This window comes from Phyllobates terribilis, unplaced genomic scaffold, assembly GCF_046119375.1.
Source record: "Phyllobates terribilis strain yellow unplaced genomic scaffold, ASM4611937v1 Scaffold_1031__1_contigs__length_461108, whole genome shotgun sequence".
Lineage (NCBI taxonomy): Eukaryota > Metazoa > Chordata > Amphibia > Anura > Dendrobatidae > Phyllobates > Phyllobates terribilis.
In genome coordinates, this window is record NW_027363791.1 from 258,453 (window position 1) to 284,324 (window position 25,872).

The 25,872-nt window shown below is 46.1% G+C and overlaps 15 non-coding genes and 6 pseudogenes across 15 annotated transcripts; all 21 read left to right on the forward strand.

Moving 5' to 3' along the window:
* Positions 1-209: 209 nt before the first annotated feature.
* LOC141242264 (U2 spliceosomal RNA) lies at positions 210-301 on the forward strand (annotated as a pseudogene).
* A 794-nt stretch (positions 302-1,095) lies between these two features.
* LOC141242231 (U2 spliceosomal RNA) lies at positions 1,096-1,281 on the forward strand. Its single transcript, XR_012306872.1, has one exon. It is a non-coding gene; the product is annotated as a U2 spliceosomal RNA (small nuclear RNA).
* Positions 1,282-3,719: 2,438 nt separating this feature from the next.
* Positions 3,720-3,919, forward strand: LOC141242224 (U2 spliceosomal RNA). Its single transcript, XR_012306866.1, has one exon. It is a non-coding gene; the product is annotated as a U2 spliceosomal RNA (small nuclear RNA).
* Positions 3,920-5,034: 1,115 nt separating this feature from the next.
* Positions 5,035-5,150, forward strand: LOC141242246 (U2 spliceosomal RNA; annotated as a pseudogene).
* Positions 5,151-5,674: 524 nt separating this feature from the next.
* LOC141242199 (U2 spliceosomal RNA) lies at positions 5,675-5,857 on the forward strand. Its single transcript, XR_012306843.1, has one exon. It is a non-coding gene; the product is annotated as a U2 spliceosomal RNA (small nuclear RNA).
* Positions 5,858-6,969: 1,112 nt separating this feature from the next.
* Positions 6,970-7,160, forward strand: LOC141242061 (U2 spliceosomal RNA). Its single transcript, XR_012306710.1, has one exon. It is a non-coding gene; the product is annotated as a U2 spliceosomal RNA (small nuclear RNA).
* A 1,115-nt stretch (positions 7,161-8,275) lies between these two features.
* LOC141242062 (U2 spliceosomal RNA) lies at positions 8,276-8,466 on the forward strand. The gene has a single exon (XR_012306711.1). It is a non-coding gene; the product is annotated as a U2 spliceosomal RNA (small nuclear RNA).
* A 1,115-nt stretch (positions 8,467-9,581) lies between these two features.
* Positions 9,582-9,673, forward strand: LOC141242265 (U2 spliceosomal RNA; annotated as a pseudogene).
* A 791-nt stretch (positions 9,674-10,464) lies between these two features.
* Positions 10,465-10,648, forward strand: LOC141242209 (U2 spliceosomal RNA). Its single transcript, XR_012306852.1, has one exon. It is a non-coding gene; the product is annotated as a U2 spliceosomal RNA (small nuclear RNA).
* A 1,115-nt stretch (positions 10,649-11,763) lies between these two features.
* LOC141242266 (U2 spliceosomal RNA) lies at positions 11,764-11,855 on the forward strand (annotated as a pseudogene).
* A 791-nt stretch (positions 11,856-12,646) lies between these two features.
* LOC141242210 (U2 spliceosomal RNA) lies at positions 12,647-12,830 on the forward strand. The gene has a single exon (XR_012306853.1). It is a non-coding gene; the product is annotated as a U2 spliceosomal RNA (small nuclear RNA).
* A 1,115-nt stretch (positions 12,831-13,945) lies between these two features.
* On the forward strand, positions 13,946-14,136 carry LOC141242063 (U2 spliceosomal RNA). Its single transcript, XR_012306712.1, has one exon. It is a non-coding gene; the product is annotated as a U2 spliceosomal RNA (small nuclear RNA).
* A 1,115-nt stretch (positions 14,137-15,251) lies between these two features.
* LOC141242064 (U2 spliceosomal RNA) lies at positions 15,252-15,442 on the forward strand. The gene has a single exon (XR_012306713.1). It is a non-coding gene; the product is annotated as a U2 spliceosomal RNA (small nuclear RNA).
* A 1,115-nt stretch (positions 15,443-16,557) lies between these two features.
* LOC141242066 (U2 spliceosomal RNA) lies at positions 16,558-16,748 on the forward strand. Its single transcript, XR_012306715.1, has one exon. It is a non-coding gene; the product is annotated as a U2 spliceosomal RNA (small nuclear RNA).
* Positions 16,749-17,863: 1,115 nt separating this feature from the next.
* LOC141242267 (U2 spliceosomal RNA) lies at positions 17,864-17,955 on the forward strand (annotated as a pseudogene).
* Positions 17,956-18,746: 791 nt separating this feature from the next.
* Positions 18,747-18,930, forward strand: LOC141242211 (U2 spliceosomal RNA). Its single transcript, XR_012306854.1, has one exon. It is a non-coding gene; the product is annotated as a U2 spliceosomal RNA (small nuclear RNA).
* A 1,115-nt stretch (positions 18,931-20,045) lies between these two features.
* On the forward strand, positions 20,046-20,236 carry LOC141242067 (U2 spliceosomal RNA). Its single transcript, XR_012306716.1, has one exon. It is a non-coding gene; the product is annotated as a U2 spliceosomal RNA (small nuclear RNA).
* Positions 20,237-21,351: 1,115 nt separating this feature from the next.
* Positions 21,352-21,443, forward strand: LOC141242268 (U2 spliceosomal RNA; annotated as a pseudogene).
* Positions 21,444-22,234: 791 nt separating this feature from the next.
* LOC141242213 (U2 spliceosomal RNA) lies at positions 22,235-22,418 on the forward strand. Its single transcript, XR_012306855.1, has one exon. It is a non-coding gene; the product is annotated as a U2 spliceosomal RNA (small nuclear RNA).
* Positions 22,419-23,533: 1,115 nt separating this feature from the next.
* On the forward strand, positions 23,534-23,724 carry LOC141242068 (U2 spliceosomal RNA). Its single transcript, XR_012306717.1, has one exon. It is a non-coding gene; the product is annotated as a U2 spliceosomal RNA (small nuclear RNA).
* Positions 23,725-24,839: 1,115 nt separating this feature from the next.
* LOC141242166 (U2 spliceosomal RNA) lies at positions 24,840-25,030 on the forward strand. Its single transcript, XR_012306812.1, has one exon. It is a non-coding gene; the product is annotated as a U2 spliceosomal RNA (small nuclear RNA).
* The last annotated feature ends 842 nt before the right edge of the window (positions 25,031-25,872 follow it).

Sequence of the window (25,872 nt, forward strand, 5' to 3'; positions counted from 1 at the left end):
GCAGGGGGTGAAGGTGCTGTGTTTAAAGAGGTGGAGTTATGCAGATCTAAAACGCGTGGATTGCAGCAGCAGCAAGCCGAAAAGTGCAGGCATGTAAGGGATCTAGAGGTTGACAACATGTCTTCTTAACGGGAGTCCAGGAGCTCATCTCCACAAATGGACTTTTCAGGATCCTTGGGTGGCTCCGTAGTTTGAAACCAATTCTGGTTATCGCTTCTCGGCCTTTTGGCTAAGATCAAGTGTAGTATCTTTCGAAAAGGCGGTTTTGGATGTTGGCCGCCCTAGTAGATTGATACATTATGCACACTGGGGTTTAGGCGCTTGTTAGTACGCCAGGTGGCTAATATAGTCATCTGGTGGAAAGCATGGCCCCCCAGGATCGACGCCATTGGGCCGGGGAAGATCGAAAGCCTGAAGTGTGAAGTGCCCCAGGAGTGGTGACCCTGGGGTGCCTTAACTCACTGGGATTGGGAACCCCACTTGAGTTTATGGCACATTTGCACAAGCACTTTAAATTTTCTTTCTTCGCACACACCCTTATTCCGGGCCTTCTGGCCTTAGGATGGGGAATTTTTCAATTCCCGGTCGAAGGTCCGGGCAGTATTATACTGTGAAACCTTCACTATTTATTTAATTTCTTTGTCACTGTGTGTCCACTTATTCACGTGTGTCACGTCCTACTAGGATTTTGTCGGGATGCGGTTCCCTTACGGGTTCCTCTCTTGGCAGGTCTAGGGGGGGAGTGTGTGGCCATCAGGTTCCGCTCCCCCCTGAACCCCCCTGGCTCTCCTCTTTCGGGAGGAGAGCGTTGTTGGCTCCCCTCTTCCGGGAGGGGAGCACAGTCTTTGGCTCCCAGTGCCTTGCTCGGGTGAGAACTCGGGCAGGTGCTGGGGGTAAGATTGGGTCGCCTCTGGCTCCGGCTGGAGGTGGCTATTTGTCCCTGTTCCTCGCTGTGGCCTTCTGGCTCGGAGGGACGGGGAATGGTTTGGGGGACCCTTCTCCTTTTGGAGAGGGTTTCAAGAAGACCAGCATCCTAGTGCACTTTTTTTGTGGCACTTGTCACTTTTTTAAGCGCACTCGGGTTTTGTACACGAATTCGGGCTTTCGAAAAAAAAAAAAAAAAAAAAATCTGTTCTTATCAGTTTAATATCTGATACGTCCCCTATCTGGGGACCATATATTAAATGGATTTTTAGAACAGGGAGATGGAAAAAGAGCTTGCTCTGTCCACTCCACGCATTGACCTGGTATTGCAGTATCTCCAGGACCGGTGCACCCCTTCTTTAATGCAGTTTCTAAAATCAGAAAGAATTGAATTCAATGTTTTTTGTTCATTTTGCTTGTTTGTCGGATTTGGGGATGGACTCTTTGGCTTTGCTTTTCTTCTCCTCATTGGATTTTTCATGTTCAAAGTTGCAGAAGCCAGATTACAAGCTCATTTTGGTTCAACTTCAGCAACTGTGCATTGCATTGCCATGTAATGTGATGCAATGCTATCTTTCTAGCTCTCCCTTTTTACTTCCTTTTGGATAAACAGACATATTAGGCAAGCATTTTGGAGCTTTCACCTAAATAACTACAGGTGGTGAGATAAGCTGCACAATATAATTGACCTTTCAGTATATTGTTGCACACACACCATCTATTTAGCAAATCCCCTTGTTATCAACAGCAGCCTTTTAAACTCACCTGAGCTAACAGGTATGTGCGCTGGTTACTCTGCTGCGCTTAAAATTTCTTTTTTGGTTTGCTACAATGCCTTTTCTGAAACGTTGTCTCCTTCTGCTGGAACACTGACTTCTTTCATTTAATGCCTGCAGACTATAAAAGAGAACCCAACCCAAAAAGTTTGGTTGATTAGTCTGTGGCATTCTGTTAAACTGTTGCTTATGGCGGTCTCTGTGAGCTTCTCAGCGACATTCAACCAGCCAGGTATCCTGCCTGCAGTAGATGGAATGTGGCAATGGAACGCTGGCTGCGCGTGTCATAATAGGCTCTGAGCCTTTATATACCTGTGCACAGCAGCAGCCACCTTCAGTCTGCTGCTGGACAGCCAGCAGCAGCAGCAGCAGGAGAGGTATGTAATCAGGAGCCCTCCTGCTAATGGTAGACAGCTGCTCGTTCCACCCCACCCCCCGCCTTAATTGGTTCTCCTCCCTTCCAACGGTGTTGAGGCGGGTGGGAACAGCAGGGGGTGAAGGTGCTGTGTTTAAAGAGGTGGAGTTATGCAGATCTAAAACGCGTGGATTGCAGCAGCAGCAAGCCGAAAAGTGCAGGCATGTAAGGGATCTAGAGGTTGACAACATGTCTTCTTAACGGGAGTCCAGGAGCTCATCTCCACAAATGGACTTTTCAGGATCCTTGGGTGGCTCCGTAGTTTGAAACCAATTCTGGTTATCGCTTCTCGGCCTTTTGGCTAAGATCAAGTGCAGTGATCTAGCGGTTGCTGCCTTGGTCTTGACTGGGAGGTGCTTGGGGTACCCGGCTCCTTGGCCTGGGGGGATCGCTACACTCATCGGTGGAGCTAAACCCCCCTGCTGCTATTAGGGAGTCGGATTAGTCCCTGGGCAACGAGAGGCGATCACCTTGTCACCACACATAGCTGTGGGGGGCAACTGTCGCCACACATAGCTGTGGTGGCAACATTTGGAGGATTAAAAGGAAAAACGGAAGGAAAACGGATTGTTGAGATGGAGTTTTGGAAAAAGAAGAGATGCTTACTTTTTTTTGTGAAACGGGAGACGGAAGAAACTTTTTTGGAAGAAAAATGGATTCTGGAAATTTTGAGGAAACATGAAGTTTTGGAGAAGGATATCTACTGTATGCAAGAAATAAAGCAAGGTAAAGTTTGTGATGTGACTCTAGTTTCTGAGGAAAAGTGCATTCATTTTTTCAAATGCTGGAGTGAAGAGGATTCTGGGAAAATTGAAGTAAGTGCATCATTCATGGGGAAACCGAAGAGTGTGATAATTTACATGGACAATCCGTTTGTGGAAATAGAGGAGATAATGGTTTTTTTGGAATCTAAATGTAAGATGGTAAAGTTTCAGAAATTATACAGGAACAAAGTTGGTATTTGGAACGGAAAGAGACGTTTTTTGGTGTGGACAACAGGAGAAGAAAATTTGCATAATGGGAGGATTATGGTAAACGGGAGTTCTGGGTATTGTTACATGGAAAGCAGCAAAGGAACTTTTGAAAAGAACTTTGGAGGACAAAAGGAAGATATTGGTGATAAAATGAAGAAGGAAGTTGATGCGATAATTATAGAGGAGAATAAGCAGGGAAAAGAAGTTGAAAGTTTAAAGGTGAAGAAAAAGGTAATGGTACAGGAAAATTGTGGATCAAGGAAAGTATCTGGTGAAAAGAAAGAAGTAAAAGAGGAAAAGGGTAAAGTTTTGGAGAAGGTGGTGACTTTCAGAGATGATGAGGAAGAGTATGATTGGGAACAGATGCGGTTAGAGCATGAGGAGGAAGAAAAGAAGTTAAGGGGTTTTGTTGGGAGGAAAGTAAAAGGGAAAAAGGGGATATTTAGTTTGGGAAACCGGGTGAAGTAATGTCAGTTGTGATTTGTTTGGAAACTGTTGAAACTGTAAAGGAATTGTTATGTTTAACTTTATATATATTAATTCAAATGAAAAAATATAAATATAATATCTAAACACGATGATGGAACTAAAATCTTGAGTTTAGTGATATATGATTTAAGATTATAAAACTTAATTTCTGAGTGTTTGGAAAAAAAAAAAAAAAAAAAAAAAAAAAATCTGTTCTTATCAGTTTAATATCTGATACGTCCCCTATCTGGGGACCATATATTAAATGGATTTTTAGAACAGGGAGATGGAAAAAGAGCTTGCTCTGTCCACTCCACGCATTGACCTGGTATTGCAGTATCACCAGGACCGGTGCACCCCTTCTTTAATGCAGTTTCTAAAATCAGAAAGAATTGAATTCAATGTTTTTTGTTCATTTTGCTTGTTTGTCGGATTTGGGGATGGACTCTTTGGCTTTGCTTTTCTTCTCCTCATTGGATTTTTCATGTTCAAAGTTGCAGAAGCCAGATTACAAGCTCATTTTGGTTCAACTTCAGCAACTGTGCATTGCATTGCCATGTAATGTGATGCAATGCTATCTTTCTAGCTCTCCCTTTTTACTTCCTTTTGGATAAACAGACATATTAGGCAAGCATTTTGGAGCTTTCACCTAAATAACTACAGGTGGTGAGATAAGCTGCACAATATAATTGACCTTTCAGTATATTGTTGCACACACACCATCTATTTAGCAAATGCCCTTGTTATCAACAGCAGCCTTTTAAACTCACCTGAGCTAACAGGTATGTGAGCTGGTTACTCTGCTGCGCTTAAAATTTCTTTTTTGGTTTGCTACAATGCCTTTTCTGAAACGTTGTCTCCTTCTGCTGGAACACTGACTTCTTTCATTTAATGCCTGCAGACTATAAAAGAGAACCCAACCCAAAAAGTTTGGTTGATTAGTCTGTGGCATTCTGTTAAACTGTTGCTTATGGCGGTCTCTGTGAGCTTCTCAGCGACATTCAGCCAGCCAGGTATCCTGCCTGCAGTAGATGGAATGTGGCAATGGAACGCTGGCTGCGCGTGTCATAATAGGCTCTGAGCCTTTATATACCTGTGCACAGCAGCAGCCACCTTCAGTCTGCTGCTGGACAGCCAGCAGCAGCAGCAGCAGGAGAGGTATGTAATCAGGAGCCCTCCTGCTAAGGGTAGACAGCTGCTCGTTCCACCCCACCCCCCGCCTTAATTGGTTCTCCTCCCTTCCAACGGTGTTGAGGCGGGTGGGAACAGCAGGGGGTGAAGGTGCTGTGTTTAAAGAGGTGGAGTTATGCAGATCTAAAACGCGTGGATTGCAGCAGCAGCAAGCCGAAAAGTGCAGGCATGTAAGGGATCTAGAGGTTGACAACATGTCTTCTTAACGGGAGTCCAGGAGCTCATCTCCACAAATGGACTTTTCAGGATCCTTGGGTGGCTCCGTAGTTTGAAAAAAATTCTGGTTATCGCTTCTCGGCCTTTTGGCTAAGATCAAGTGTAGTATCTTTTGAAAAGGCAGTTTTGTCCTTGGGCTGCCCTAGTAAATTGATGCATATTACACACTGGTTTGGTGCACTTGTTAGTACGCCAGGTGGCTCATAGAGTTATCTGATGGAAAACATGGCCCTCCAGGATCGAAGTCACTAGGCTGGGTAAGTGTGAGGGCTTTGGAGCAATGTGCCCCAGGAGTAGGCGCCCTGGTGGGAGTCCAAGCTTACTGGGACTGGGAACCCCAGAAAGACTTGGCTTCGTTGCACGCCGCACCTTTGCCAATCATACTTTCTGAGCAACCCCCCCTATTCCTGGCCTCCGGGCTAGGAAGGGGAATTTTTATAAACCCGGTCGGAGGTCCGGTCAGCTTTGGGCTGAGAAACCAACACAGGCTCCAGCTCCACTAGGGTGGCAGCCTAGATGGAAGCTGGGAGCACGAAAACGGCTCTTCTCCGGCTTCGGCTAGGGAGAGCATCGGAGATCCCTGACCCTCGCTGTGGCCTTCTGGCTCGGAGGGATGGGGATGGTTTATTGGGGACCCTCTCCTCCGGGAAGGGTCCACATGAATCCTCGCCTCGTGCGCTGTTTTGGTGTGACTTCGGTCACATTTTTCAGTGCCTTGGATGCAGCTTCAATCAAAAAAATCTGTTCTTATCAGTTTAATATCTGATACGTCCCCTATCTGGGGACCATATATTAAATGGATTTTTAGAACAGGGAGATGGAAAAAGAGCTTGCTCTGTCCACTCCACGCATTGACCTGGTATTGCAGTATCTCCAGGACCGGTGCACCCCTTCTTTAATGCAGTTTCTAAAATCAGAAAGAATTGAATTCAATGTTTTTTGTTCATTTTGCTTGTTTGTCGGATTTGGGGATGGACTCTTTGGCTTTGCTTTTCTTCTCCTCATTGGATTTTTCATGTTCAAAGTTGCAGAAGCCAGATTACAAGCTCATTTTGGTTCAACTTCAGCAACTGTGCATTGCATTGCCATGTAATGTGATGCAATGCTATCTTTCTAGCTCTCCCTTTTTACTTCCTTTTGGATAAACAGACATATTAGGCAAGCATTTTGGAGCTTTCACCTAAATAACTACAGGTGGTGAGATAAGCTGCACAATATAATTGACCTTTCAGTATATTGTTGCACACACACCATCTATTTAGCAAATGCCCTTGTTATCAACAGCAGCCTTTTAAACTCACCTGAGCTAACAGGTATGTGCGCTGGTTACTCTGCTGCGCTTAAAATTTCTTTTTTGGTTTGCTACAATGCCTTTTCTGAAACGTTGTCTCCTTCTGCTGGAACACTGACTTCTTTCATTTAATGCCTGCAGACTATAAAAGAGAACCCAACCCAAAAAGTTTGGTTGATTAGTCTGTGGCATTCTGTTAAACTGTTGCTTATGGCGGTCTCTGTGAGCTTCTCAGCGACATTCAGCCAGCCAGGTATCCTGCCTGCAGTAGATGGAATGTGGCAATGGAACGCTGGCTGCGCGTGTCATAATAGGCTCTGAGCCTTTATATACCTGTGCACAGCAGCAGCCACCTTCAGTCTGCTGCTGGACAGCCAGCAGCAGCAGCAGGAGAGGTATGTAATCAGGAGCCCTCCTGCTAAGGGTAGACAGCTGCTCGTTCCACCCCACCCCCCGCCTTAATTGGTTCTCCTCCCTTCCAACGGTGTTGAGGCGGGTGGGAACAGCAGGGGGTGAAGGTGCTGTGTTTAAAGAGGTGGAGTTATGCAGATCTAAAACGCGTGGATTGCAGCAGCAGCAAGCCGAAAAGTGCAGGCATGTAAGGGATCTAGAGGTTGACAACATGTCTTCTTAACGGGAGTCCAGGAGCTCATCTCCACAAATGGACTTTTCAGGATCCTTGGGTGGCTCCGTAGTTTGAAACCAATTCTGGTTATCGCTTCTCGGCCTTTTGGCTAAGATCAAGTGTAGTATCTGTTCTTATCAGTTTAATATCTGATACGTCCCCTATCTGGGGACCATATATTAAATGGATTTTTAGAACAGGGAGATGGAAAAAGAGCTTGCTCTGTCCACTCCACGCATTGACCTGGTATTGCAGTATCTCCAGGACCGGTGCACCCCTTCTTTAATGCAGTTTCTAAAATCAGAAAGAATTGAATTCAATGTTTTTTGTTCATTTTGCTTGTTTGTCGGATTTGGGGATGGACTTTTTGGCTTTGCTTTTCTTCTCCTCATTGGATTTTTCATGTTCAAAGTTGCAGAAGCCAGATTACAAGCTCATTTTGGTTCAACTTCAGCAACTGTGCATTGCATTGCCATGTAATGTGATGCAATGCTATCTTTCTAGCTCTCCCTTTTTACTTCCTTTTGGATAAACAGACATATTAGGCAAGCATTTTGGAGCTTTCACCTAAATAACTACAGGTGGTGAGATAAGCTGCACAATATAATTGACCTTTCAGTATATTGTTGCACACACACCATCTATTTAGCAAATGCCCTTGTTATCAACAGCAGCCTTTTAAACTCACCTGAGCTAACAGGTATGTGCGCTGGTTACTCTGCTGCGCTTAAAATTTCTTTTTTGGTTTGCTACAATGCCTTTTCTGAAACGTTGTCTCCTTCTGCTGGAACACTGACTTCTTTCATTTAATGCCTGCAGACTATAAAAGAGAACCCAACCCAAAAAGTTTGGTTGATTAGTCTGTGGCATTCTGTTAAACTGTTGCTTATGGCGGTCTCTGTGAGCTTCTCAGCGACATTCAGCCAGCCAGGTATCCTGCCTGCAGTAGATGGAATGTGGCAATGGAACGCTGGCTGCGCGTGTCATAATAGGCTCTGAGCCTTTATATACCTGTGCACAGCAGCAGCCACCTTCAGTCTGCTGCTGGACAGCCAGCAGCAGCAGCAGCAGGAGAGGTATGTAATCAGGAGCCCTCCTGCTAAGGGTAGACAGCTGCTCGTTCCACCCCACCCTCCGCCTTAATTGGTTCTCCTCCCTTCCAACGGTGTTGAGGCGGGTGGGAACAGCAGGGGGTGAAGGTGCTGTGTTTAAAGAGGTGGAGTTATGCAGATCTAAAACGCGTGGATTGCAGCAGCAGCAAGCCGAAAAGTGCAGGCATGTAAGGGATCTAGAGGTTGACAACATGTCTTCTTAACGGGAGTCCAGGAGCTCATCTCCACAAATGGACTTTTCAGGATCCTTGGGTGGCTCCGTAGTTTGAAACCAATTCTGGTTATCGCTTCTCGGCCTTTTGGCTAAGATCAAGTGTAGTATCTGTTCTTATCAGTTTAATATCTGATACGTCCCCTATCTGGGGACCATATATTAAATGGATTTTTAGAACAGGGAGATGGAAAAAGAGCTTGCTCTGTCCACTCCACGCATTGACCTGGTATTGCAGTATCTCCAGGACCGGTGCACCCCTTCTTTAATGCAGTTTCTAAAATCAGAAAGAATTGAATTCAATGTTTTTTGTTCATTTTGCTTGTTTGTCGGATTTGGGGATGGACTCTTTGGCTTTGCTTTTCTTCTCCTCATTGGATTTTTCATGTTCAAAGTTGCAGAAGCCAGATTACAAGCTCATTTTGGTTCAACTTCAGCAACTGTGCATTGCATTGCCATGTAATGTGATGCAATGCTATCTTTCTAGCTCTCCCTTTTTACTTCCTTTTGGATAAACAGACATATTAGGCAAGCATTTTGGAGCTTTCACCTAAATAACTACAGGTGGTGAGATAAGCTGCACAATATAATTGACCTTTCAGTATATTGTTGCACACACACCATCTATTTAGCAAATGCCCTTGTTATCAACAGCAGCCTTTTAAACTCACCTGAGCTAACAGGTATGTGCGCTGGTTACTCTGCTGCGCTTAAAATGTCTTTTTTGGTTTGCTACAATGCCTTTTCTGAAACGTTGTCTCCTTCTGCTGGAACACTGACTTCTTTCATTTAATGCCTGCAGACTATAAAAGAGAACCCAACCCAAAAAGTTTGGTTGATTAGTCTGTGGCATTCTGTTAAACTGTTGCTTATGGCGGTCTCTGTGAGCTTCTCAGCGACATTCAGCCAGCCAGGTATCCTGCCTGCAGTAGATGGAATGTGGCAATGGAACGCTGGCTGCGCGTGTCATAATAGGCTCTGAGCCTTTATATACCTGTGCACAGCAGCAGCCACCTTCAGTCTGCTGCTGGACAGCCAGCAGCAGCAGCAGCAGGAGAGGTATGTAATCAGGAGCCCTCCTGCTAAGGGTAGACAGCTGCTCGTTCCACCCCACCCCCCGCCTTAATTGGTTCTCCTCCCTTCCAACGGTGTTGAGGCGGGTGGGAACAGCAGGGGGTGAAGGTGCTGTGTTTAAAGAGGTGGAGTTATGCAGATCTAAAACGCGTGGATTGCAGCAGCAGCAAGCCGAAAAGTGCAGGCATGTAAGGGATCTAGAGGTTGACAACATGTCTTCTTAACGGGAGTCCAGGAGCTCATCTCCACAAATGGACTTTTCAGGATCCTTGGGTGGCTCCGTAGTTTGAAACCAATTCTGGTTATCGCTTCTCGGCCTTTTGGCTAAGATCAAGTGTAGTATCTTTCGAAAAGGCGGTTTTGGATGTTGGCCGCCCTAGTAGATTGATACATTATGCACACTGGGGTTTAGGCGCTTGTTAGTACGCCAGGTGGCTAATATAGTCATCTGGTGGAAAGCATGGCCCCCCAGGATCGACGCCATTGGGTCGGGGAAGATCGAAAGCCCGAAGTGTGAAGTGCCCCAGGAGTGGTGACCCTGGGGTGCCTCAACTCACTGGGATTGGGAACCCCACTTGAGTTTAAGGCACATTTGCACTAGCACTTCAATATTTCTTTCTTCACACACACCCTTATTCCGGGCCTTCTGGCCTTAGGATGGGGAATTTTTCAATTCCCGGTCGAAGGTCCGGGCAGTATTATACTGTGAAACCTTCACTATTTATTTAATTTTTTTGTCACTGTGTGTCCACTTTTTCACGTGTGTCCACGTCCTTACTAGGATTTTGTCGGGATGCGGTTCCCATACGGGTTCCTCTCTTGGCAGGTCTAGGGGGGGAGTGTGTGGCCATCAGGTTCCGCTCCCCCCTGAACCCCCCTGGCTCTCCTCTTTCTGGAGGAGAGCGTTGTTGGCTCCCCTCTTCCGGGAGGGGAGCACAGTCTTTGGCTCCCAGTGCCTTGCTCGGGTGAGAACTCGGGCAGGTGCTGGGGGTAAGATTGGGTCGCCTCTGGCTCCGGCTGGAGGTGGCTATTTGTCCCTGTTCCTCGCTGTGGCCTTCTGGCTCGGAGGGACGGGGAATGGTTTGGGGGACCCTTCTCCTTTTGGAGAGGGTTTCAAGAAGACCAGCATCCTAGTGCACTTTTTTTGTGGCACTTGTCACTTTTTTAAGCGCACTCGGGTTTTGTACACGAATTCGGGCTTTCGATAAAAAAAAAAAATCTGTTCTTATCAGTTTAATATCTGATACGTCCCCTATCTGGGGACCATATATTAAATGGATTTTTAGAACAGGGAGATGGAAAAAGAGCTTGCTCTGTCCACTCCACGCATTGACCTGGTATTGCAGTATCTCCAGGACCGGTGCACCCCTTCTTTAATGCAGTTTCTAAAATCAGAAAGAATTGAATTCAATGTTTTTTGTTCATTTTGCTTGTTTGTCGGATTTGGGGATGGACTCTTTGGCTTTGCTTTTCTTCTCCTCATTGGATTTTTCATGTTCAAAGTTGCAGAAGCCAGATTACAAGCTCATTTTGGTTCAACTTCAGCAACTGTGCATTGCATTGCCATGTAATGTGATGCAATGCTATCTTTCTAGCTCTCCCTTTTTACTTCCTTTTGGATAAACAGACATATTAGGCAAGCATTTTGGAGCTTTCACCTAAATAACTACAGGTGGTGAGATAAGCTGCACAATATAATTGACCTTTCAGTATATTGTTGCACACACACCATCTATTTAGCAAATGCCCTTGTTATCAACAGCAGCCTTTTAAACTCACCTGAGCTAACAGGTATGTGCGCTGGTTACTCTGCTGCGCTTAAAATTTCTTTTTTGGTTTGCTACAATGCCTTTTCTGAAACGTTGTCTCCTTCTGCTGGAACACTGACTTCTTTCATTTAATGCCTGCAGACTATAAAAGAGAACCCAACCCAAAAAGTTTGGTTGATTAGTCTGTGGCATTCTGTTAAACTGTTGCTTATGGCGGTCTCTGTGAGCTTCTCAGCGACATTCAGCCAGCCAGGTATCCTGCCTGCAGTAGATGGAATGTGGCAATGGAACGCTGGCTGCGCGTGTCATAATAGGCTCTGAGCCTTTATATACCTGTGCACAGCAGCAGCCACCTTCAGTCTGCTGCTGGACAGCCAGCAGCAGCAGCAGCAGGAGAGGTATGTAATCAGGAGCCCTCCTGCTAAGGGTAGACAGCTGCTCGTTCCACCCCACCCCCCGCCTTAATTGGTTCTCCTCCCTTCCAACGGTGTTGAGGCGGGTGGGAACAGCAGGGGGTGAAGGTGCTGTGTTTAAAGAGGTGGAGTTATGCAGATCTAAAACGCGTGGATTGCAGCAGCAGCAAGCCGAAAAGTGCAGGCATGTAAGGGATCTAGAGGTTGACAACATGTCTTCTTAACGGGAGTCCAGGAGCTCATCTCCACAAATGGACTTTTCAGGATCCTTGGGTGGCTCCGTAGTTTGAAACCAATTCTGGTTATCGCTTCTCGGCCTTTTGGCTAAGATCAAGTGTAGTATCTTTCGAAAAGGCGGTTTTGGATGTTGGCCGCCCTAGTAGATTGATACATTATGCACACTGGGGTTTAGGCGCTTGTTAGTACGCCAGGTGGCTAATATAGTCATCTGGTGGAAAGCATGGCCCCCCAGGATCGACGCCATTGGGTCGGGGAAGATCGAAAGCCCGAAGTGTGAAGTGCCCCAGGAGTGGTGACCCTGGGGTGCCTCAACTCACTGGGATTGGGAACCCCACTTGAGTTTAAGGCACATTTGCACTAGCACTTCAATATTTCTTTCTTCACACACACCCTTATTCCGGGCCTTCTGGCCTTAGGATGGGGAATTTTTCAATTCCCGGTCGAAGGTCCGGGCAGTATTATACTGTGAAACCTTCACTATTTATTTAATTTTTTTGTCACTGTGTGTCCACTTTTTCACGTGTGTCCACGTCCTTACTAGGATTTTGTCGGGATGCGGTTCCCTTACGGGTTCCTCTCTTGGCAGGTCTAGGGGGGGAGTGTGTGGCCATCAGGTTCCGCTCCCCCCTGAACCCCCCTGGCTCTCCTCTTTCTGGAGGAGAGCGTTGTTGGCTCCCCTCTTCCGGGAGGGGAGCACAGTCTTTGGCTCCCAGTGCCTTGCTCGGGTGAGAACTCGGGCAGGTGCTGGGGGTAAGATTGGGTCGCCTCTGGCTCCGGCTGGAGGTGGCTATTTGTCCCTGTTCCTCGCTGTGGCCTTCTGGCTCGGAGGGACGGGGAATGGTTTGGGGGACCCTTCTCCTTTTGGAGAGGGTTTCAAGAAGACCAGCATCCTAGTGCACTTTTTTTGTGGCACTTGTCACTTTTTTAAGCGCACTCGGGTTTTGTACACGAATTCGGGCTTTCGATAAAAAAAAAAAATCTGTTCTTATCAGTTTAATATCTGATACGTCCCCTATCTGGGGACCATATATTAAATGGATTTTTAGAACAGGGAGATGGAAAAAGAGCTTGCTCTGTCCACTCCACGCATTGACCTGGTATTGCAGTATCTCCAGGACCGGTGCACCCCTTCTTTAATGCAGTTTCTAAAATCAGAAAGAATTGAATTCAATGTTTTTTGTTCATTTTGCTTGTTTGTCGGATTTGGGGATGGACTCTTTGGCTTTGCTTTTCTTCTCCTCATTGGATTTTTCATGTTCAAAGTTGCAGAAGCCAGATTACAAGCTCATTTTGGTTCAACTTCAGCAACTGTGCATTGCATTGCCATGTAATGTGATGCAATGCTATCTTTCTAGCTCTCCCTTTTTACTTCCTTTTGGATAAACAGACATATTAGGCAAGCATTTTGGAGCTTTCACCTAAATAACTACAGGTGGTGAGATAAGCTGCACAATATAATTGACCTTTCAGTATATTGTTGCACACACACCATCTATTTAGCAAATGCCCTTGTTATCAACAGCAGCCTTTTAAACTCACCTGAGCTAACAGGTATGTGCGCTGGTTACTCTGCTGCGCTTAAAATTTCTTTTTTGGTTTGCTACAATGCCTTTTCTGAAACGTTGTCTCCTTCTGCTGGAACACTGACTTCTTTCATTTAATGCCTGCAGACTATAAAAGAGAACCCAACCCAAAAAGTTTGGTTGATTAGTCTGTGGCATTCTGTTAAACTGTTGCTTATGGCGGTCTCTGTGAGCTTCTCAGCGACATTCAGCCAGCCAGGTATCCTGCCTGCAGTAGATGGAATGTGGCAATGGAACGCTGGCTGCGCGTGTCATAATAGGCTCTGAGCCTTTATATACCTGTGCACAGCAGCAGCCACCTTCAGTCTGCTGCTGGACAGCCAGCAGCAGCAGCAGCAGGAGAGGTATGTAATCAGGAGCCCTCCTGCTAAGGGTAGACAGCTGCTCGTTCCACCCCACCCCCCGCCTTAATTGGTTCTCCTCCCTTCCAACGGTGTTGAGGCGGGTGGGAACAGCAGGGGGTGAAGGTGCTGTGTTTAAAGAGGTGGAGTTATGCAGATCTAAAACGCGTGGATTGCAGCAGCAGCAAGCCGAAAAGTGCAGGCATGTAAGGGATCTAGAGGTTGACAACATGTCTTCTTAACGGGAGTCCAGGAGCTCATCTCCACAAATGGACTTTTCAGGATCCTTGGGTGGCTCCGTAGTTTGAAACCAATTCTGGTTATCGCTTCTCGGCCTTTTGGCTAAGATCAAGTGTAGTATCTGTTCTTATCAGTTTAATATCTGATACGTCCCCTATCTGGGGACCATATATTAAATGGATTTTTAGAACAGGGAGATGGAAAAAGAGCTTGCTCTGTCCACTCCACGCATTGACCTGGTATTGCAGTATCTCCAGGACCGGTGCACCCCTTCTTTAATGCAGTTTCTAAAATCAGAAAGAATTGAATTCAATGTTTTTTGTTCATTTTGCTTGTTTGTCGGATTTGGGGATGGACTCTTTGGCTTTGCTTTTCTTCTCCTCATTGGATTTTTCATGTTCAAAGTTGCAGAAGCCAGATTACAAGCTCATTTTGGTTCAACTTCAGCAACTGTGCATTGCATTGCCATGTAATGTGATGCAATGCTATCTTTCTAGCTCTCCCTTTTTACTTCCTTTTGGATAAACAGACATATTAGGCAAGCATTTTGGAGCTTTCACCTAAATAACTACAGGTGGTGAGATAAGCTGCACAATATAATTGACCTTTCAGTATATTGTTGCACACACACCATCTATTTAGCAAATGCCCTTGTTATCAACAGCAGCCTTTTAAACTCACCTGAGCTAACAGGTATGTGCGCTGGTTACTCTGCTGCGCTTAAAATGTCTTTTTTGGTTTGCTACAATGCCTTTTCTGAAACGTTGTCTCCTTCTGCTGGAACACTGACTTCTTTCATTTAATGCCTGCAGACTATAAAAGAGAACCCAACCCAAAAAGTTTGGTTGATTAGTCTGTGGCATTCTGTTAAACTGTTGCTTATGGCGGTCTCTGTGAGCTTCTCAGCGACATTCAGCCAGCCAGGTATCCTGCCTGCAGTAGATGGAATGTGGCAATGGAACGCTGGCTGCGCGTGTCATAATAGGCTCTGAGCCTTTATATACCTGTGCACAGCAGCAGCCACCTTCAGTCTGCTGCTGGACAGCCAGCAGCAGCAGCAGCAGGAGAGGTATGTAATCAGGAGCCCTTCTGCTAAGGGTAGACAGCTGCTCGTTCCACCCCACCCCCCGCCTTAATTGGTTCTCCTCCCTTCCAACGGTGTTGAGGCGGGTGGGAACAGCAGGGGGTGAAGGTGCTGTGTTTAAAGGCGTGGAGTTATGCAGATCTAAAACGCGTGGATTGCAGCAGCAGCAAGCCGAAAAGTGCAGGCATGTAAGGGATCTAGAGGTTGACAACATGTCTTCTTAACGGGAGTCCAGGAGCTCATCTCCACAAATGGACTTTTCAGGATCCTTGGGTGGCTCCGTAGTTTGAAACCAATTCTGGTTATCGCTTCTCGGCCTTTTGGCTAAGATCAAGTGTAGTATCTGTTCTTATCAGTTTAATATCTGATACGTCCCCTATCTGGGGACCATATATTAAATGGATTTTTAGAACAGGGAGATGGAAAAAGAGCTTGCTCTGTCCACTCCACGCATTGACCTGGTATTGCAGTATCTCCAGGACCGGTGCACCCCTTCTTTAATGCAGTTTCTAAAATCAGAAAGAATTGAATTCAATGTTTTTTGTTCATTTTGCTTGTTTGTCGGATTTGGGGATGGACTCTTTGGCTTTGCTTTTCTTCTCCTCATTGGATTTTTCATGTTCAAAGTTGCAGAAGCCAGATTACAAGCTCATTTTGGTTCAACTTCAGCAACTGTGCATTGCATTGCCATGTAATGTGATGCAATGCTATCTTTCTAGCTCTCCCTTTTTACTTCCTTTTGGATAAACAGACATATTAGGCAAGCATTTTGGAGCTTTCACCTAAATAACTACAGGTGGTGAGATAAGCTGCACAATATAATTGACCTTTCAGTATATTGTTGCACACACACCATCTATTTAGCAAATGCCCTTGTTATCAACAGCAGCCTTTTAAACTCACCTGAGCTAACAGGTATGTGCGCTGGTTACTCTGCTGCGCTTAAAATTTCTTTTTTGGTTTGCTACAATGCCTTTTCTGAAACGTTGTCTCCTTCTGCTGGAACACTGACTTCTTTCATTTAATGCCTGCAGACTATAAAAGAGAACCCAACCCAAAAAGTTTGGTTGATTAGTCTGTGGCATTCTGTTAAACTGTTGCTTATGGCGGTCTCTGTGAGCTTCTCAGCGACATTCAGCCAGCCAGGTATCCTGCCTGCAGTAGATGGAATGTGGCAATGGAACGCTGGCTGCGCGTGTCATAATAGGCTCTGAGCCTTTATATACCTGTGCACAGCAGCAGCCACCTTCAGTCTGCTGCTGGACAGCCAGCAGCAGCAGCAGCAGGAGAGGTATGTAATCAGGAGCCCTCCTGCTAAGGGTAGACAGCTGCTCGTTCCACCCCACCCTCCGCCTTAATTGGTTCTCCTCCCTTCCAACGGTGTTGAGGCGGGTGGGAACAGCAGGGAGTGAAGGTGCTGTGTTTAAAGAGGTGGAGTTATGCAGATCTAAAACGCGTGGATTGCAGCAGCAGCAAGCCGAAAAGTGCAGGCATGTAAGGGATCTAGAGGTTGACAACATGTCTTCTTAACGGGAGTCCAGGAGCTCATCTCCACAAATGGACTTTTCAGGATCCTTGGGTGGCTCCGTAGTTTGAAACCAATTCTGGTTATCGCTTCTCGGCCTTTTGGCTAAGATCAAGTGTAGTATCTGTTCTTATCAGTTTAATATCTGATACGTCCCCTATCTGGGGACCATATATTAAATGGATTTTTAGAACAGGGAGATGGAAAAAGAGCTTGCTCTGTCCACTCCACGCATTGACCTGGTATTGCAGTATCTCCAGGACCGGTGCACCCCTTCTTTAATGCAGTTTCTAAAATCAGAAAGAATTGAATTCAATGTTTTTTGTTCATTTTGCTTGTTTGTCGGATTTGGGGATGGACTCTTTGGCTTTGCTTTTCTTCTCCTCATTGGATTTTTCATGTTCAAAGTTGCAGAAGCCAGATTACAAGCTCATTTTGGTTCAACTTCAGCAACTGTGCATTGCATTGCCATGTAATGTGATGCAATGCTATCTTTCTAGCTCTCCCTTTTTACTTCCTTTTGGATAAACAGACATATTAGGCAAGCATTTTGGAGCTTTCACCTAAATAACTACAGGTGGTGAGATAAGCTGCACAATATAATTGACCTTTCAGTATATTGTTGCACACACACCATCTATTTAGCAAATGCCCTTGTTATCAACAGCAGCCTTTTAAACTCACCTGAGCTAACAGGTATGTGCGCTGGTTACTCTGCTGCGCTTAAAATGTCTTTTTTGGTTTGCTACAATGCCTTTTCTGAAACGTTGTCTCCTTCTGCTGGAACACTGACTTCTTTCATTTAATGCCTGCAGACTATAAAAGAGAACCCAACCCAAAAAGTTTGGTTGATTAGTCTGTGGCATTCTGTTAAACTGTTGCTTATGGCGGTCTCTGTGAGCTTCTCAGCGACATTCAGCCAGCCAGGTATCCTGCCTGCAGTAGATGGAATGTGGCAATGGAACGCTGGCTGCGCGTGTCATAATAGGCTCTGAGCCTTTATATACCTGTGCACAGCAGCAGCCACCTTCAGTCTGCTGCTGGACAGCCAGCAGCAGCAGCAGCAGGAGAGGTATGTAATCAGGAGCCCTCCTGCTAAGGGTAGACAGCTGCTCGTTCCACCCCACCCCCCGCCTTAATTGGTTCTCCTCCCTTCCAACGGTGTTGAGGCGGGTGGGAACAGCAGGGGGTGAAGGTGCTGTGTTTAAAGAGGTGGAGTTATGCAGATCTAAAACGCGTGGATTGCAGCAGCAGCAAGCCGAAAAGTGCAGGCATGTAAGGGATCTAGAGGTTGACAACATGTCTTCTTAACGGGAGTCCAGGAGCTCATCTCCACAAATGGACTTTTCAGGATCCTTGGGTGGCTCCGTAGTTTGAAACCAATTCTGGTTATCGCTTCTCGGCCTTTTGGCTAAGATCAAGTGTAGTATCTTTCGAAAAGGCGGTTTTGGATGTTGGCCGCCCTAGTAGATTGATACATTATGCACACTGGGGTTTAGGCGCTTGTTAGTACGCCAGGTGGCTAATATAGTCATCTGGTGGAAAGCATGGCCCCCCAGGATCGACGCCATTGGGTCGGGGAAGATCGAAAGCCCGAAGTGTGAAGTGCCCCAGGAGTGGTGACCCTGGGGTGCCTCAACTCACTGGGATTGGGAACCCCACTTGAGTTTAAGGCACATTTGCACTAGCACTTCAATATTTCTTTCTTCACACACACCCTTATTCCGGGCCTTCTGGCCTTAGGATGGGGAATTTTTCAATTCCCGGTCGAAGGTCCGGGCAGTATTATACTGTGAAACCTTCACTATTTATTTAATTTTTTTGTCACTGTGTGTCCACTTTTTCACGTGTGTCCACGTCCTTACTAGGATTTTGTCGGGATGCGGTTCCCTTACGGGTTCCTCTCTTGGCAGGTCTAGGGGGGGAGTGTGTGGCCATCAGGTTCCGCTCCCCCCTGAACCCCCCTGGCTCTCCTCTTTCTGGAGGAGAGCGTTGTTGGCTCCCCTCTTCCGGGAGGGGAGCACAGTCTTTGGCTCCCAGTGCCTTGCTCGGGTGAGAACTCGGGCAGGTGCTGGGGGTAAGATTGGGTCGCCTCTGGCTCCGGCTGGAGGTGGCTATTTGTCCCTGTTCCTCGCTGTGGCCTTCTGGCTCGGAGGGACGGGGAATGGTTTGGGGGACCCTTCTCCTTTTGGAGAGGGTTTCAAGAAGACCAGCATCCTAGTGCACTTTTTTTGTGGCACTTGTCACTTTTTTAAGCGCACTCGGGTTTTGTACACGAATTCGGGCTTTCGATAAAAAAAAAAAATCTGTTCTTATCAGTTTAATATCTGATACGTCCCCTATCTGGGGACCATATATTAAATGGATTTTTAGAACAGGGAGATGGAAAAAGAGCTTGCTCTGTCCACTCCACGCATTGACCTGGTATTGCAGTATCTCCAGGACCGGTGCACCCCTTCTTTAATGCAGTTTCTAAAATCAGAAAGAATTGAATTCAATGTTTTTTGTTCATTTTGCTTGTTTGTCGGATTTGGGGATGGACTCTTTGGCTTTGCTTTTCTTCTCCTCATTGGATTTTTCATGTTCAAAGTTGCACAAGCCAGATTACAAGCTCATTTTGGTTCAACTTCAGCAACTGTGCATTGCATTGCCATGTAATGTGATGCAATGCTATCTTTCTAGCTCTCCCTTTTTACTTCCTTTTGGATAAACAGACATATTAGGCAAGCATTTTGGAGCTTTCACCTAAATAACTACAGGTGGTGAGATAAGCTGCACAATATAATTGACCTTTCAGTATATTGTTGCACACACACCATCTATTTAGCAAATGCCCTTGTTATCAACAGCAGCCTTTTAAACTCACCTGAGCTAACAGGTATGTGCGCTGGTTACTCTGCTGCGCTTAAAATTTCTTTTTTGGTTTGCTACAATGCCTTTACTGAAACGTTGTCTCCTTCTGCTGGAACACTGACTTCTTTCATTTAATGCCTGCAGACTATAAAAGAGAACCCAACCCAAAAAGTTTGGTTGATTAGTCTGTGGCATTCTGTTAAACTGTTGCTTATGGCGGTCTCTGTGAGCTTCTCAGCGACATTCAGCCAGCCAGGTATCCTGCCTGCAGTAGATGGAATGTGGCAATGGAACGCTGGCTGCGCGTGTCATAATAGGCTCTGAGCCTTTATATACCTGTGCACAGCAGCAGCCACCTTCAGTCTGCTGCTGGACAGCCAGCAGCAGCAGCAGCAGGAGAGGTATGTAATCAGGAGCCCTCCTGCTAAGGGTAGACAGCTGCTCGTTCCACCCCACCCCCCGCCTTAATTGGTTCTCCTCCCTTCCAACGGTGTTGAGGCGGGTGGGAACAGCAGGGGGTGAAGGTGCTGTGTTTAAAGAGGTGGAGTTATGCAGATCTAAAACGCGTGGATTGCAGCAGCAGCAAGCCGAAAAGTGCAGGCATGTAAGGGATCTAGAGGTTGACAACATGTCTTCTTAACGGGAGTCCAGGAGCTCATCTCCACAAATGGACTTTTCAGGATCCTTGGGTGGCTCCGTAGTTTGAAACCAATTCTGGTTATCGCTTCTCGGCCTTTTGGCTAAGATCAAGTGTAGTATCTGTTCTTATCAGTTTAATATCTGATACGTCCCCTATCTGGGGACCATATATTAAATGGATTTTTAGAACAGGGAGATGGAAAAAGAGCTTGCTCTGTCCACTCCACGCATTGACCTGGTATTGCAGTATCTCCAGGACCGGTGCACCCCTTCTTTAATGCAGTTTCTAAAATCAGAAAGAATTGAATTCAATGTTTTTTGTTCATTTTGCTTGTTTGTCGGATTTGGGGATGGACTCTTTGGCTTTGCTTTTCTTCTCCTCATTGGATTTTTCATGTTCAAAGTTGCAGAAGCCAGATTACAAGCTCATTTTGGTTCAACTTCAGCAACTGTGCATTGCATTGCCATGTAATGTGATGCAATGCTATCTTTCTAGCTCTCCCTTTTTACTTCCTTTTGGATAAACAGACATATTAGGCAAGCATTTTGGAGCTTTCACCTAAATAACTACAGGTGGTGAGATAAGCTGCACAATATAATTGACCTTTCAGTATATTGTTGCACACACACCATCTATTTAGCAAATGCCCTTGTTATCAACAGCAGCCTTTTAAACTCACCTGAGCTAACAGGTATGTGCGCTGGTTACTCTGCTGCGCTTAAAATTTCTTTTTTGGTTTGCTACAATGCCTTTTCTGAAACGTTGTCTCCTTCTGCTGGAACACTGACTTCTTTCATTTAATGCCTGCAGACTATAAAAGAGAACCCAACCCAAAAAGTTTGGTTGATTAGTCTGTGGCATTCTGTTAAACTGTTGCTTATGGCGGTCTCTGTGAGCTTCTCAGCGACATTCAGCCAGCCAGGTATCCTGCCTGCAGTAGATGGAATGTGGCAATGGAACGCTGGCTGCGCGTGTCATAATAGGCTCTGAGCCTTTATATACCTGTGCACAGCAGCAGCCACCTTCAGTCTGCTGCTGGACAGCCAGCAGCAGCAGCAGCAGGAGAGGTATGTAATCAGGAGCCCTCCTGCTAAGGGTAGACAGCTGCTCGTTCCACCCCACCCCCCGCCTTAATTGGTTCTCCTCCCTTCCAACGGTGTTGAGGCGGGTGGGAACAGCAGGGGGTGAAGGTGCTGTGTTTAAAGAGGTGGAGTTATGCAGATCTAAAACGCGTGGATTGCAGCAGCAGCAAGCCGAAAAGTGCAGGCATGTAAGGGATCTAGAGGTTGACAACATGTCTTCTTAACGGGAGTCCAGGAGCTCATCTCCACAAATGGACTTTTCAGGATCCTTGGGTGGCTCCGTAGTTTGAAACCAATTCTGGTTATCGCTTCTCGGCCTTTTGGCTAAGATCAAGTGTAGTATCTTTCGAAAAGGCGGTTTTGGATGTTGGCCGCCCTAGTAGATTGATACATTATGCACACTGGGGTTTAGGCGCTTGTTAGTACGCCAGGTGGCTAATATAGTCATCTGGTGGAAAGCATGGCCCCCCAGGATCGACGCCATTGGGTCGGGGAAGATCGAAAGCCCGAAGTGTGAAGTGCCCCAGGAGTGGTGACCCTGGGGTGCCTCAACTCACTGGGATTGGGAACCCCACTTGAGTTTAAGGCACATTTGCACTAGCACTTCAATATTTCTTTCTTCACACACACCCTTATTCCGGGCCTTCTGGCCTTAGGATGGGGAATTTTTCAATTCCCGGTCGAAGGTCCGGGCAGTATTATACTGTGAAACCTTCACTATTTATTTAATTTTTTTGTCACTGTGTGTCCACTTTTTCACGTGTGTCCACGTCCTTACTAGGATTTTGTCGGGATGCGGTTCCCTTACGGGTTCCTCTCTTGGCAGGTCTAGGGGGGGAGTGTGTGGCCATCAGGTTCCGCTCCCCCCTGAACCCCCCTGGCTCTCCTCTTTCTGGAGGAGAGCGTTGTTGGCTCCCCTCTTCCGGGAGGGGAGCACAGTCTTTGGCTCCCAGTGCCTTGCTCGGGTGAGAACTCGGGCAGGTGCTGGGGGTAAGATTGGGTCGCCTCTGGCTCCGGCTGGAGGTGGCTATTTGTCCCTGTTCCTCGCTGTGGCCTTCTGGCTCGGAGGGACGGGGAATGGTTTGGGGGACCCTTCTCCTTTTGGAGAGGGTTTCAAGAAGACCAGCATCCTAGTGCACTTTTTTTGTGGCACTTGTCACTTTTTTAAGCGCACTCGGGTTTTGTACACGAATTCGGGCTTTCGATAAAAAAAAAAAATCTGTTCTTATCAGTTTAATATCTGATACGTCCCCTATCTGGGGACCATATATTAAATGGATTTTTAGAACAGGGAGATGGAAAAAGAGCTTGCTCTGTCCACTCCACGCATTGACCTGGTATTGCAGTATCTCCAGGACCGGTGCACCCCTTCTTTAATGCAGTTTCTAAAATCAGAAAGAATTGAATTCAATGTTTTTTGTTCATTTTGCTTGTTTGTCGGATTTGGGGATGGACTCTTTGGCTTTGCTTTTCTTCTCCTCATTGGATTTTTCATGTTCAAAGTTGCAGAAGCCAGATTACAAGCTCATTTTGGTTCAACTTCAGCAACTGTGCATTGCATTGCCATGTAATGTGATGCAATGCTATCTTTCTAGCTCTCCCTTTTTACTTCCTTTTGGATAAACAGACATATTAGGCAAGCATTTTGGAGCTTTCACCTAAATAACTACAGGTGGTGAGATAAGCTGCACAATATAATTGACCTTTCAGTATATTGTTGCACACACACCATCTATTTAGCAAATGCCCTTGTTATCAACAGCAGCCTTTTAAACTCACCTGAGCTAACAGGTATGTGCGCTGGTTACTCTGCTGCGCTTAAAATTTCTTTTTTGGTTTGCTACAATGCCTTTTCTGAAACGTTGTCTCCTTCTGCTGGAACACTGACTTCTTTCATTTAATGCCTGCAGACTATAAAAGAGAACCCAACCCAAAAAGTTTGGTTGATTAGTCTGTGGCATTCTGTTAAACTGTTGCTTATGGCGGTCTCTGTGAGCTTCTCAGCGACATTCAGCCAGCCAGGTATCCTGCCTGCAGTAGATGGAATGTGGCAATGGAACGCTGGCTGCGCGTGTCATAATAGGCTCTGAGCCTTTATATACCTGTGCACAGCAGCAGCCACCTTCAGTCTGCTGCTGGACAGCCAGCAGCAGCAGCAGCAGGAGAGGTATGTAATCAGGAGCCCTCCTGCTAAGGGTAGACAGCTGCTCGTTCCACCCCACCCCCCGCCTTAATTGGTTCTCCTCCCTTCCAACGGTGTTGAGGCGGGTGGGAACAGCAGGGGGTGAAGGTGCTGTGTTTAAAGAGGTGGAGTTATGCAGATCTAAAACGCGTGGATTGCAGCAGCAGCAAGCCGAAAAGTGCAGGCATGTAAGGGATCTAGAGGTTGACAACATGTCTTCTTAACGGGAGTCCAGGAGCTCATCTCCACAAATGGACTTTTCAGGATCCTTGGGTGGCTCCGTAGTTTGAAACCAATTCTGGTTATCGCTTCTCGGCCTTTTGGCTAAGATCAAGTGTAGTATCTGTTCTTATCAGTTTAATATCTGATACGTCCCCTATCTGGGGACCATATATTAAATGGATTTTTAGAACAGGGAGATGGAAAAAGAGCTTGCTCTGTCCACTCCACGCATTGACCTGGTATTGCAGTATCTCCAGGACCGGTGCACCCCTTCTTTAATGCAGTTTCTAAAATCAGAAAGAATTGAATTCAATGTTTTTTGTTCATTTTGCTTGTTTGTCGGATTTGGGGATGGACTCTTTGGCTTTGCTTTTCTTCTCCTCATTGGATTTTTCATGTTCAAAGTTGCAGAAGCCAGATTACAAGCTCATTTTGGTTCAACTTCAGCAACTGTGCATTGCATTGCCATGTAATGTGATGCAATGCTATCTTTCTAGCTCTCCCTTTTTACTTCCTTTTGGATAAACAGACATATTAGGCAAGCATTTTGGAGCTTTCACCTAAATAACTACAGGTGGTGAGATAAGCTGCACAATATAATTGACCTTTCAGTATATTGTTGCACACACACCATCTATTTAGCAAATGCCCTTGTTATCAACAGCAGCCTTTTAAACTCACCTGAGCTAACAGGTATGTGCGCTGGTTACTCTGCTGCGCTTAAAATGTCTTTTTTGGTTTGCTACAATGCCTTTTCTGAAACGTTGTCTCCTTCTGCTGGAACACTGACTTCTTTCATTTAATACCTGCAGACTATAAAAGAGAACCCAACCCAAAAAGTTTGGTTGATTAGTCTGTGGCATTCTGTTAAACTGTTGCTTATGGCGGTCTCTGTGAGCTTCTCAGCGACATTCAGCCAGCCAGGTATCCTGCCTGCAGTAGATGGAATGTGGCAATGGAACGCTGGCTGCGTGTGTCATAATAGGCTCTGAGCCTTTATATACCTGTGCACAGCAGCAGCCACCTTCAGTCTGCTGCTGGACAGCCAGCAGCAGCAGCAGCAGGAGAGGTATGTAATCAGGAGCCCTCCTGCTAAGGGTAGACAGCTGCTCGTTCCACCCCACCCCCCGCCTTAATTGGTTCTCCTCCCTTCCAACGGTGTTGAGGCGGGTGGGAACAGCAGGGGGTGAAGGTGCTGTGTTTAAAGAGGTGGAGTTATGCAGATCTAAAACGCGTGGATTGCAGCAGCAGCAAGCCGAAAAGTGCAGGCATGTAAGGGATCTAGAGGTTGACAACATGTCTTCTTAACGGGAGTCCAGGAGCTCATCTCCACAAATGGACTTTTCAGGATCCTTGGGTGGCTCCGTAGTTTGAAACCAATTCTGGTTATCGCTTCTCGGCCTTTTGGCTAAGATCCAGTGTAGTATCTGTTCTTATCAGTTTAATATCTGATACGTCCCCTATCTGGGGACCATATATTAAATGGATTTTTAGAACAGGGAGATGGAAAAAGAGCTTGCTCTGTCCACTCCACGCATTGACCTGGTATTGCAGTATCTCCAGGACCGGTGCACCCCTTCTTTAATGCAGTTTCTAAAATCAGAAAGAATTGAATTCAATGTTTTTTGTTCATTTTGCTTGTTTGTCGGATTTGGGGATGGACTCTTTGGCTTTGCTTTTCTTCTCCTCATTGGATTTTTCATGTTCAAAGTTGCAGAAGCCAGATTACAAGCTCATTTTGGTTCAACTTCAGCAACTGTGCATTGCATTGCCATGTAATGTGATGCAATGCTATCTTTCTAGCTCTCCCTTTTTACTTCCTTTTGGATAAACAGACATATTAGGCAAGCATTTTGGAGCTTTCACCTAAATAACTACAGGTGGTGAGATAAGCTGCACAATATAATTGACCTTTCAGTATATTGTTGCACACACACCATCTATTTAGCAAATGCCCTTGTTATCAACAGCAGCCTTTTAAACTCACCTGAGCTAACAGGTATGTGCGCTGGTTACTCTGCTGCGCTTAAAATTTCTTTTTTGGTTTGCTACAATGCCTTTTCTGAAACGTTGTCTCCTTCTGCTGGAACACTGACTTCTTTCATTTAATGCCTGCAGACTATAAAAGAGAACCCAACCCAAAAAGTTTGGTTGATTAGTCTGTGGCATTCTGTTAAACTGTTGCTTATGGCGGTCTCTGTGAGCTTCTCAGCGACATTCAGCCAGCCAGGTATCCTGCCTGCAGTAGATGGAATGTGGCAATGGAACGCTGGCTGCGCGTGTCATATTAGGCTCTGAGCCTTTATATACCTGTGCACAGCAGCAGCCACCTTCAGTCTGCTGCTGGACAGCCAGCAGCAGCAGCAGCAGGAGAGGTATGTAATCAGGAGCCCTCCTGCTAAGGGTAGACAGCTGCTCGTT